The sequence below is a fragment of the Thamnophis elegans genome, chromosome 14 (genome assembly GCF_009769535.1).
Source record: "Thamnophis elegans isolate rThaEle1 chromosome 14, rThaEle1.pri, whole genome shotgun sequence".
Taxonomy (NCBI): Eukaryota; Metazoa; Chordata; class Lepidosauria; order Squamata; family Colubridae; genus Thamnophis; species Thamnophis elegans.
In genome coordinates, this window is record NC_045554.1 from 19,224,284 (window position 1) to 19,237,753 (window position 13,470).

General features: G+C 37.4%; 1 protein-coding gene across 1 annotated transcript in view; it reads right to left on the reverse strand.

Moving 5' to 3' along the window:
* RAB26 (RAB26, member RAS oncogene family) overlaps nt 1–13,470 on the reverse strand; it is a 268,463-nt gene that overhangs the window by 76,269 nt on the left and 178,724 nt on the right. The gene's annotated exons all lie outside the window — the stretch shown is intronic.

The following is a 13,470-nucleotide window of genomic DNA, read 5'->3' on the forward strand; positions in this document are numbered from 1 at the left end:
GATGGAATTTAGCACAGGTGGGGGATGATATTCAGAGGAAAACCTCTCAGGCCTCTTTAGGTAAGGTGACCAGACGTACCGATTTCAGCGTGACAAGCACGCTTTATAACAATTTTTCCCGCGTCCCTCCGCCTTTTAAAAAAGTCCTGATTTTCTGGCTTCATGTTGAAAGCCCAGTGGATTTGCTTAAGAAATCCTAACCGGGGCAAGACAAAGGACACCCTGTCTAACTAACCTCTCTCTCTCTGTCTCAGTACTTTCACTGAAGATATTAAAACTTTAAAGCAAGAAAACAGACCTCCCTTGCCCCTTTTTACTCACTTTTATAAGAAAAAAATGACTCATTACCATAGAGCTGCGGGAAATAGCTGGCTAGAGAGGGAAGCGACTGTAACTTCCTGGATTTTCCAGAGGGGAGGGGCATGGAGTTTGGAGGTCTGCTCATGTGGGGAAAAATAATGGCTGTTCTTTTTTCTTTGAAAAATATTTCCCTGGGACTATTTAACCATTTTAATTTGCTCAGTTCTTTGTATTAACATCTACATCATTCTGGATTGACTTGGAGTGTCTGCCTACTGGTAAGTGGGATTTTTTTCTTTTATTTTTTTAATGTATTTTAAAATAATATTTTATTTATTGTGCATAGGATTTATTAAAATAGTTTTATTCTGTGTGGATTTAAGTTAAGAACTCCCTGTTATTAAGCTTTCCTCAATTAATCTCTGAGTAGATTCCCACCAACTTCAAGATCCCAAGGGCACATCTTGGAAGCTACACCTTTGCTTAGTTTATAGATGATGCCTTTCCTTAAATATGAAAATAAATACATTTATTGTTCAAATGTGTACATCTCAATAGAAATGACTCTCAGGGGTGACAACAATCCACTAAAATAGTAATATAAAACAGTAATTACAAAAACAGGAGCAACTGTTATGAAAATTATTATTAAAAAATAAAGAATAAAAATGGAGTTATTAAGTATATTAATTGCAGCAACCACAATACAATACCTCGGTCCTTCTTTTCATTAAACTAGACATACCCAATTCCAAGGAATTAAAAGACGCTTGCTCATGGGGAGGAAAGCTATAGCAAATCTAGACAGCATCCTAAAAAGCAAGGTGACCAGATTTTCAGTAAAGAGGGACACCTTTGACTGAGGGTGGGGGCTTGATTAAAAATTTTATACGGAGCAACAAAAATTTTCATACAACGCAAAAATAGTATTGTAATATGTTTTTATTTCAACATAACTACAATTTACAAATATAAATTGTAACTGTTGCCAAACATCAAAATTTTGATCGCGTAACCATGAGGATGCTGCAACGGTCGCTAAGTGTGAAAATGGTCGCTGTGTGAAAAATGGTCATCAGTCACTTTTTTCAATGCCATTGTAACTTTGGTCACTAAGCCCATTGTACCACCTTTCTTGCCACAGCTCTTAAGTGAATAACTGTAGCTGATAAGTTAGTAACATAAGTGAATCTGGTTTCCCCATTTGATTTTGTCAAAAGGTGATTATATGACCCCAGGACACTGAAATCATCATAAATATGAATCTGTTGCCAAACATCAAAATTTTGATTGTGTGACCATGAGGATGCTGCAACGGTCGCTAAGTGTGAAAATGGTTGCTAAGTGTGAAAAATGGTCATCAGTCACTTTTTTCAATGCCATTGTAACTTTGGTCACTAAGCCCATTATATCACCTTTCTTGCCACAGTTCTTAAGTGAATAACTGCAGCTGGTATTTTGTATTTTGGATAGAATCTTTTTTTAAATTTGTCTAAGACAATTTTAAAAAAGGATTCTATCCAAAATAAATTGAAATGAAACCATTTTAAAAAATTCTATGCACAATACTTTGAAATATATTGTGCATAGAATTTTTAAAAATAGTTTTACTTCAATTTATTCCATGTGGAATAGTTTGAAATGTTTTACTTCAATTTATTCTTTGTGGATTCTTTTTTTAAATTGTCTTAGACTATTTTTAAAAAGATTCTATCCAAAATACAAAATACCAACTGCAGTTATTCACTTAAGAACTGTGGCAAGAAAGGTGGTATGGTGACCAAAGTTACAATGGCATTGAAAAAAGTGACTGATGACCATTTTTCACTCTTAGCGACCATTTTCACAATTAGTGACCATTTTCACACTTAGCGACCGTTGCAGCATCCTCATGGTCACGTGATCAAAATTTTGATGTTTGGCAACAGTTACAATTTATATTTGTAAATTGTAGTTATGCTGAAATAAAAAAAATATTACAATACTATTTTTGTGTTGTATGAAAATTTTTGTTGCTCCGTATAAAATTTTTAATCAACCCCCCCCCCCCCCGGTCAAAGGTGTCCCTCTTTACCAATCTGAAAATCTGGTCACCTTATCTTTAGGCCAATAATTATGGCAGTTTTTGCATCCACAGTTAATTATTTAAATGTATTTGTGATCTTATTGTTCCAGGCAAATATTGTTAACATCTGTCTATATCTTGCACTTCTTCAAGGGCAGGGGGGTCAAATGCAAGTTCTGCGGGGTGCTTAAATCTAGACCATGGGATCCCCCTGGAAATAGCAAAGGACCCGTGACCCGTCAAAAGCGCGTTCCACAAAAGAGCGGTCGACGAAATCGCGTATGTGACGTCATCACAACGCGACGAAAAAGATCGAAAAATTGAAATAAAAATTAAATTACAGCAAGCCGATTCACATAAAGGTAAGGGTTAGGTTAAGGGTTAGGGTTAGGGTTAGGGTTAGGCTAAGGGTTAGGGTTAGGGTTAGGGTTAGAGCGTTAGCGTTACGTTTAGCGTTAGGTTAAGGGTTAGCGTTAGGTTTTTCGTTACGTTAAGGGTTAGGTTTAGGGTTAGGTTTAGGGTTAGGTTTAGGGTTAGGTTTAGGGTTAGGTTTAGGGTTAGGTTTAGGGTTAGGTTTGGGGGGGGTTGGGGGAAGGTTTTAGCTTTATTTTTACATTTTTCGATCTTTTTCGATCTTTCTCGTCGCGCTGTGATGACGTCACATACGCGCTTTCGTCGACCGCGATTTTGTCCTCCACGGTTTTGTAGTAGAACCCAAAGGACCATCCCTCTGGCAACCAAAACAAAGCATTTTTTTTTGACTGGCCTGGACAGTCTCCTGCAGCCCTCTGCCAGCCAAAATGGGTGCAGGGGGCATATCAGCCCCGCACCCCACCCCATTTTGGCCAGAAAAAATGCTCCAGGAGGCTGAAAATGTCTGTGTGTGGGGGGGGGGGTTGTTACCTCCCCATGCCCCATTTTGGCTGGCAAAGTGCTGCAGGAGGCATCCGTCCCGCAGTGCCTCTGGCAACCAAAATGAAGCATGTTTGTCCTGGACAGTCTCCTGCAGCACTCTGCCAGTCAAAAAAGGGGTGCAGGGAGCATTCAAGCCCCCCCCGCACCCCATTTTGTGCAGAAAAATGATTCAGAAGGCTGAAAATGTGGTGGTGGGGCTTACTTCCCCATGCCCCATTTTGGCTGGCAAAGTGCTGCAGGAGGCATCCGTCCCCTCTTCACCCCCCACCCCACCCCGGTCGGACTGCAGAGGAGAACTACAATGCTGATCCGGCCCTCAAAGAAATCCAGTTTGGCACCCCTGTTCCAGGGGATATAAAAGGACAACACATACAATTGTATGTCCAGGTTAAATGAGCAACAAAAGAAAGTGACCAACCCTTTTATGTTTTTGCAAAAAGAAAATAATAAATGAAAAAGAGTTTATATGAATGCCTAAGCATATGTTCAGAATTATCTTCTCTACTTTTGAGTAAATTTAACTTCAGGAGAGGCAAAAAGTGAGAACAAATAGATATTTTCAAATTTATAGACCAAGTTTCTAAATAGCCCTTCAGACATCCAGCAACAGAACATTCAAATATGGAAAGAAAGGTAAGTTCATAAAGTCATTGTCCAATTGATGCTAGGCAGCTGGGCCTGGAGTAATGTTAGCCCTTCTTCATTGTAATTCCTCAGGGTTCATTTTCTTTGTTCTCTTGTTACTTAGCACACAATTGGTATACAGTTCAAAAGAAAATGAACTGGTCCAAAATTCAGTGACTCTTCCAAAGGAAATTATTAATTGCCTCCAGTGTGGAAGAAATTGAAAAATTCAGCTAATTGTTGGAAATGCCGAAGTAGTTCATCTGAGGCAAGAGAAGGCTCGCTTTATGTAGAAGTTATCCTGCATATTGCATTTCTATATAAAGGGAGCCTTCAACAGCCTCATTTGAATTAGTATGGCATTTCCAACAATCAGCTGAATTTTTCAGTTTCTTCCGTACTGGGGACCAATATATAGGAAATATTAACATTGAAGTAAATGCACATTTATATCTATGAAATGTAATTTATAGATAACAAAATAATTTTAACAAATGAAGGTGAATCTGTGTGTCCCAGAATAATGTTGCAGAATCCAATCTGGCTCGGTCATGGGGATCAGAGGTTTAGTTTTCCGAGCTGTCAGAAGGAAACAACAGCCAACAACTTAATGGCCGACCATCAACGCCCCAATCAATAATTAAAAAGGAACACACAACCAGGCACCACATAAATACTACACACAGAATAGCTCAAAATTACTAGAGAGACGTTCCCTAAGGGTGGGCTCCAGCACTACTCTGAAGCTCAAAGCTAAACCTCTGGTCCTGGTGGTCGATCCAGATCGAATCCTGCAAAATAATTTTCTACTGGGGTTTTTCAAATTGGGTTTATGGGTTCCATGGTCAGAGGAGTGATTTTTTCACAAGGGACTAAAATAAAAAGGCTCAGTCCCACAGGACGTGGTGTTTTTCTCTTTAATCATGAAGGTGCAGTGAAATTGGTTACTTGATTGATTGATTGATTGATTGAGAGGTTGATGTACACTTCTAAGATAAACAGAGTTAAAATAAGATATGGAGAACTCACTAGAAAATATTAAGCTTAGAGTCTCTGGCAAAATAGCTTATTAAGTTAGTGAGTGCACCACTCACCAGAAGAAAGATGACAGAACTCCCGAAAAGAATTGGTGGTTAAGATAAGTTTGATTTCTTTTTTAAAAAATTCTGATTTATATGCCTGGGAATAAATAAGAATCACCTGAGTCTACTCAAAAGTTGGAAAGCAGAAAAAAATGGATTAAAAAAAGAAAAACAGCAATAATATCACCTTGATAGCAACTTCTTCAATTATGAGGGGTGTGCCTCATGTTTAAAGCCTTACCATAGATGTTGTGCTGCATGCTTGGTCAATATTTGCCTCATAGAGAGCTACCACCACCACCACCACAACAATGCTTCACTCTCTAAAAGGTTACGGGGGGGGGGGGGGGAGGAACAACTCAGTCTTCCCCATCTCACTCCAAGAGTTGCTGCTGCTGCTGCTGCTGCTGTTGTTGTTGTTATTATTATTATTATTTGCAACAACAGAATTGTATCACAGCGGCCAGTTGTTTCGCCGGATTTGGCATTGGTTACTAGTCGGGCCCCACCCAGGGGCCTAGGACGTCGTAACGTATTTTCGTAATATGCGTGCAGATCCAAGCAGTGCGGCTTTTTGCATTTGACTGATGGTGATTTTGTCAATTTTTAACTGTTTTAAATGTAATTCCAGTGCTTTTGGAATAGCACCCAGTGTGCCAATTACCACTGGAATTACCACTGCTGGTTTGTGCCATAGTCGTTGAATTTCGATTTTTAAGTCCTGGTATCTTGCGATTTTTTCATGTTCCTTCTCGGCGACCCTGCTATCACCTGGTATTGCGATGTCTATGATTGTGACCTTATTTTTCTCAACCAGTGTGATGTCTGGTGTATTATGCGCCAGTATTTTGTCGGTTTGTATACGGAAATCCCACAAGATCTTGACCATCTGATTTTCTGTGACTTTTTCAGGCTGATGTTCCCACCAGTTTGTTGCTGTTTTAATATTATAATTTTTGCACAAATTCCAATGGATCATTTGTGCTACTGAATTGTGCCGCAATTTATAATCAGTCTGCGTGATTTTTTTACAGCAGCTGAGTATGTGATCAACAGTTTCGTCAGCTTCTTTGCAAAGTCTGCATTTGGCATCATCAGAGGATTTTTCGATTTTGGCCTTAATGGCATTTGTGCGGATAGCTTGTTCTTGCGCAGCCAGGATTAGTGACTCTGTTTCTTTCTTTAATGTACCTGTTTTTAACCATAACCAAGTTTGTTCCCTGTCCACTTTATCTTTTATTTTTTCCAGAAATTGACCATGCAGTGCTTTGTTCTGCCAACTCTCCATTCTTGATTTTATCACATCTTTTCTGTATTCTTGTTTTGTCTGTTGGGCCTTCAGTAGATTTTTGTTCTTTACTTCGATTAATAGATGTTCTTGACTTTCTTTTAAATAATCAGCCAGTGCATGTTTTTCTTCTTCAACTGTTTGCTTCACTTGTAATAATCCTCTGCCACCTGATTTTCGGGGCAGATATTGTCTATCAGTATCACCACGTGGATGTAAACTGTAGTGCATTGTCATTAGTTTCCTGGTTTTTCGGTCCAAAAGGTCCAAATCAGCTTGTGTCCAGTTAACTATGCCAGCTGTGTATCTTATAACTGGTATTGCCCAGGTATTTATGGCCTTGATTGTATTTCCACCATTCAATTTAGATTTCAAAATTTTCCTAACTCTGTTGGTGTACTCTCGTCTGACAATAGTTTTTACTTCTCCATGCTTGATGTTATCCAACTGCAGAATGCCTAAGTATTTGTAGGCTTCATTTTCTTTGCATTTAATTAGTTGGCCATTGGGCATTTCAATTCCCTCAGATGCAGTGATTTTGCCCCTTTTTATGGATACAGTGGCGCATTTTTCCATGCCAAACTGCATTGAAATATCAGTGCTGAATACTCGGACTGCATTTGTCAATGATTGGATTTCTATTTCTGACTTTCCATAGAGTTTCAAATCATCCATATATAGTAAATGCGAAATTTTTTCAGCTTTTTTGGCTGTTTGGTAGCCTAATTTCATTTTTTTAAGATTACTGATAGTGGGATCATTGCGATGATGAAGAGAAGAGGTGAAAGTGAATCACCCTGGAAAATTCCTCGCTTGATATTAACCATTCTGTAGATCTCATTCCCTACTTCCAACTCAGTTCTCCATTGTTTCATCGCCTTTTCAGTAAAGGATGTAATATTTTTGCTGATGCCAGTTGTTTCTAAGCATTTTATGATCCAACTATGTGGCAGTGAGTCAAATGCCTTTTTGTAATCAATCCAGACCATATTCAAGTTCGTTTTTCTGTTCTTACAATTTTCTAATATCATTTTATCAATTAGAAGCTGATCTTTTGTGCCCCTGCTCCTTCTTTTGTTGCCTTTTTGCTCTACTGGCAAGATGTTGTTTGTTTCCAAATAATCCATCATGTTATCTGCAATAATGCCTGTGAGTAATTTGAAGGTTGTTGGCAAGCATGTTATTGGTCTGTAGTTTTCAGGTGTTGTTCCTTTAGTTGCATCTTTCTGAATCAAGTATGTTTTTCCAGTTGTCAACCATTCATCAATTTGGCCCTTTTGTAAAATTTCATTCAGTTGCCTGGCCAATATTGCATGTAAACTGGTCAGATATTTGAGCCAGAAACCATGTAATTGGTCCTTTCCAGGTGATGTCCAATTCTTTACCTTTTTAACTCGATTTTTGACCATCTCAGTTGTTATTTCTAATACTTGCATTTGTTTGTTGCCAATGCTTTTCTCAAAGTCATGTATTCACTTTGCTTCCTTGTTGTAGTCCTTTGCATTTTCCCACAATTCTTTCCAGAATTCAACTGTGGCCTGCTTTTCTGGTTTTTCACTTTTGGTGTCACCATTTACATTAAGACTTTGATAAAAACGCCGTTGGTCTGATCGAAATTGCTGATTTTGTTTATATTGGATGATTCGTGCCTCATATCTTTCAATTTTTCTAGCTGTTGCTGTTATCTGCTGTTTTACAATTTCTACAGCTTCATTGATGTTTCTTGTATCCAATCTATATCTCCTGATTAGCCGATCTATGATTTTGTTGTTTTTAAGCCGTTGCTCATGCATGTTCTTTAAGTTACTATTATTATTATTATTTAAGTTATTATTATTATTATTATTATTATTATTATTATTATTATTATTATTATCTTTTACTCATTAAACAGGACTCAGTCAACTGAACATTTAAAAATGTATTGCAAATATCATTGAGTGGCTCTAATGGTTGATATGGGTTCCTGCCAGTATCCTAGGTATCAACCAAGTACTTTCTTAAAATGTACGATGTTCCGAGTAGCGCAGTCTTTTGCAGTTCCACTGGTGTTATAGCAGGAAGCTGCAATTTCTTGATGTATTTTGTAAAATTTCTTGGACATGGTACCAAATGCCCCGATGACAATGGGTGTTACTGTTACATGCTTCATCCATAATCACATAGTTTAGATGGCCAGGTTGCAATATTTCATTATTTTTTCCAGTTTTTTTCCTTCAACTCTGGCATCTCCTGGTACAGCGATATCAATAAATTATATACATCGGTTTTTGACAACTGTGATACCTGGCATGTTGTATTCCAAATGATGATCTGCTTGTTTCCTCCTCCTCCTCCTCTTCTTCTTCTTCTTCTTCTTCTTCTTCTTCTTCTTCTTCTTCTTCTTCTTCTTCTTCTTCTTCTCCTCCTCCTCCTCCTCCTCCTCCTCCTCCTCCTCCTCTTCCTCCTCCTCCTCCTCTCTTTTTCTTCCACTATGTCTATGGAGCGGATCTGGTGGGAAACCTGTGGTTATCCAGGTGCAGTTTTTATGACACCATCTTGGTGAATAGTGAATGAAGCTGGAAGCTGAGGACCTGGAAGATCTTTCTAAAATACGAATCAGAATTCTTCATGTAGCACTGCTGTTGGTATTACAGTGTTTGTAACTTATTATTCATGTTACAACACTGACAATCTTTTCCACTGAATGACTGTTTTCCAATATTTATCTACTTGGACTTCATAATAAACTTGAATTATGGCACATAATATATAGACTGAGATATTTTCTTTAAAGAATAAACAAATTAATCATCTTGAGTGACAGAACCAGCGTGCTTCTTGGTTGAAAGTCATTCTTCCATGCATACGGGTTACATACTGAGGCAGAGTGGTTAAGGTAGAGGATTAAAACTGGGGAGATTCGGGTGCTACCTTCAGTCATGGAAGTTCAGCAAATGACTTGACCACTCTCGACCCAACCTACCTTGCAAGAATGTGGTTGGAAAAAATGTGGAGGTCTGCAATGCAGAAAAGGACAACTCGCCACAGCCAGCTCACTGTGGCCATCTTGCCACAGGACAACTAGGTGTGGGACAATTTAACAATTCAATTTAATTATTTAAAATAAACAAAAAATATTTTATTATTTGTCATTCACACTTTATTTTGTCCCTCCTTTTGCATTCTTTCTTTAATGATTCTATTCCACCATTTCTTTGAAGTGTAACTCTTGTCCTGCGGTGAGTTGGCTGTGGCAAGCTGCCCATGAGGAGTTGGCTGTGGTGAGTTGGCCATGGCGGATTGTCATAGACTCTCTGCAATATGTGTGAATTGAAGCTCCTGGAAGAATGCAAGATGACTGACAATTTTCAAAATGATAAGTAGTCCAGAAACTGCTCGGTGGTTTTACAGTTTTGTTAAGATTGGCACTTCTCTTCTTTATATATATATTTATTTGTGCCTTTGTTATATTTGTGTTTTATTTGTGCCATATAGCCCAGGTTCAAATCCCAGTAAGGGTATGGCTAGCTGATGAGAGCTAAATAGTTTGAAATAGATCTATACTAGTCTCCCTTTATTTATTTATCAGCACAAATAAAAAAACACAAATATAACAAAGGCAACAGTAAAAATATTGGGTTTCTGTCGGGATGGACTCTTGTGACGAGCCGAAGGACAGATGATGGAAGCAGTTAGCTTCCTCCCATAATTGGGGCTTACCAGGGGTTGTAAAAATCTTATATATATATAATTATATATAAATTATATATAATTTTTATTACATAGACAACATGTACACACAACAATAAAAAAGAAAACAAAAAAGAAAAAGAAAAAAACACAAAAAAGAAAAAAAAACCATCATCACATACAGCATGTCGTTTGGTTACAGGTGTTTTAACATTTGTCATTTTTATACATTTATTATTTCATTTAATAGGTTATAATTTAGTATCATTTCTTATTCCCTTACCTGTGCTAATCTATCCTAACTATATTTCCCCCCCAACACACACTTTGTATCTCTCTGTTCTATATATATTTAATACACACAACAACAATAATAAAAAAAACACCCAAAAGGAGAGGAAAAAAAACACAAAAAGGAAAAAAAACCCATCATCACATACAGCATGTTGTTTGGTTACCGGTATTTTAACATTCATATTCTCAAATAATATTTACCATCTCAGACTTTTCATCTAGTATAACTAAATACCTCACTTTCATTCTACAATATATATTCAGTTACCATTAGTATTATTTTTCCCCAGAAAGTATACTTATGTTCGTTATTATCCTTATACTTCATACTTTCAAACAGAGGTCTTATTCCTTCATTTTTCAACAAAACGTCCTAAATAGTCACTACATATATATACCAATTTTCAATTATTCCCTTATTAAAATTATTTATCAGCAACAAGATATCATTATAATACGTTCTTAACATTGTACATTATATCACCAGTCCTCTATTAGATATACATAAAATCATTATTATCCTTATCCTTTTTAAAGCAAAAGATTCTAAAATATTCAATTCATAGATATATTCATTTTTCATTGTATCATTGTTAGTTTATTTCACAGCATAATTGTATCATCATTTAACTTCTTCAATTAAAGCATAAGTATATCATTTTTCATTTCCAAGTTTGTTTTTTTTCCTCTAGCCACCGATAAAACAAATCCCATATCTTATAAAATTGCTCGTCCTCTTGTTCTCTAATTTCAAGTGTCAATTTACTCATTTCAGCACAGTCCATTATTTTTCAGATAACTTCTTCCTGTTTTGGTATTGTTTCATTTTTCCAGTTTTTTGCAAATACAATTCTGGCTGCTGTTAACACATTTACAATCAGATATTTTAAGTCTTTGTTGTAGATTTCTGGCATGATCCCCAATAAAAAGACCTCTGATTTAAAGTCTATTTGTTTGTGTGTCATTTTCTCCAACCACATGTGGATTTTAGTCCAGTATCTTTTAGCTTCAATGCAAGTCCACCACATGTGGTAATATGAACCAGGTATCTGATGACATTTCCAACACTTTTCTGATTTATTCTTGAACATTCTTGCAATTCTAGTTGGGGGTAAATGCCACCTGTAAAACATCTTATACAAGTTTTCTCTATATGCAGTAGACATTGTCATTTTATAATTTTGGGACCACAATTTCTGCCAATTCTCTAAGTCAATCCCATACCTAATTTTTCCCCCCAAACTATCATGGTTTCTTTAACTTGTCCTTCTTGCAATTTAACCTCCAATAAATATCCATATAGTTTTTTAATTACTTTTTCATCAGTATCTGTTAAAATTTTGTCTAACTCAGTCACTTTATTGTAAAAACCTTTAGTTTTTCTATCTTCATTGTATCTAGATTGTATCTGTACATATGAATACCAGTTCATTTCTATCCCTTCTTGTTTCAACTCTTGAATAGATTTGAGTTCACCCTCTGCATTCAATAATTCAACATATCTAACTGTTTGTTCCTTTTTATATATGAAAATGCTTCAATGGATATGAAAATGCTTCAATTGTTGATATCCAGACTGGAATTTTTAAGTAGTGTAATCTTTTTACCTTTTCCCAGTTTAATAACAACGCCTCCCTTATATAATGTCTTCTAAAATAAACATGTGCTTTAGTTCCCTTATACCATAAGAAAGCATGCCATCCCAACAATAAATCATGACCTTCTACATTCAATAATCTAGAGTTTTTTAATGATATCCACTCCTTAATCCACATCAGGTTTGTTGCTTGATAATATAACTCCCAATCAGGTAGACCAAATCCTAAGGTGACCAGATTTTCAGATTGGTAAAGAGGGACACCATTGATGGGGGGGGGGGGCCTTGATTAAAAAATTCATATTTGTCAAAAGGTCACCCCAGGACACTGAAACCAGCATAAATACGAATCTGTTGCCAAACAAAATTTTGATCACGTGACCATGAGGATGCTGCAATGGTCGCTAAGTGTGAAAAATGGTAGCAACGGTCGCTAAGTGTGAAAAATGGTCATCAGTCACTTTTTTCAATGCCATTGTAACTTTGGTCACTAAATGTTTTCCCCCTCCTCGAGACACCTCACTTCTTCCTTCACTCCTCTTGCTTATCTACCTTCACCTTATCCGTCTTCTGCTCTTTTCCTCTCTTCTTTCCTTTCTCCTTCCATCCTCTCTTCTTTCCTCACTCACTCCCTTCCTCCTTTTCTCTTCCTTCCTCCTTCCATTCTTTCAGCTTCATTTCTTTTGCCTATCTACCTTCTCTGTCTTTCTGCTCTTTCCATTTCTCTCTTCCTCTTCGTTTCTGTTCCTTCCTCCTTCCATCCTTTCACATTCCCGCCTTCCTATTTCTTCCTTCTTCCTTCCTTCTGCCTATCTACCTTCACCTTTTCTGTCTTTCTGCTCTTTCCCTGTCTTGTTTCCCTAAAATCTTGTGGCTCATCTTAACTCAAAGTGTTCTCTCTTCCTTCCAGCCCATTTTTCTTTTTTTAAGTTTACAAAGTAATTTTCACCAATTCAGTGGAAAAAAGAAAACAGACAGCCCTCTGTAAATACACACATTCAAATAGAGAGAAGTTCCCTAAGGATGGGCTCTCCAGTACAAGTCCCAAAGCTTGGAAGAGTAAACCTCTGGTTCCAGTGAATGATACAGATTGTATTCAGGCAGTTCTCTGTTCCCCCCCCCCAAAAAAAATATTGCAACGGGCTCTCTCCCACCCCCAGCAACAAACATTCAAACATCAGCCTTAGGCACCAAAATGCTTCTACAAATGGAAAGCTGGCCAAAGGCCAGAGAAACTCCCAGATTTGGAAATACCTGAGTACAAACCCAGGCAGTCCTGTGGGCTCAGTCTCTCTTCCCTCTCTCCAACTAATTCCCTAAACTGAGGGCAGCAAGTCTGCAATAAACTAGATGGCCAAAAAGGGACACACACACACACACACACACACACACAGAACAAAACCCATTAAATATAATCAGACTGTAACCAGCTTTAAAACATCCCCACTCCTAATTGAGATACACTGGACAAAGGTCTCTTAAGACCCAAGAAGAGAGTGTGAATGGGGTGGGTGTGTGAAGGAGAGAGAGAAAGGAAGAGTGAGAGTGATTGTGAGTGGTGTGTATGTGAGACAGAGAATGATTGAGTGTGTTTGTGTGTGTGAGAGAGAAAGGAAGTTGAGCGTGAGTGGGG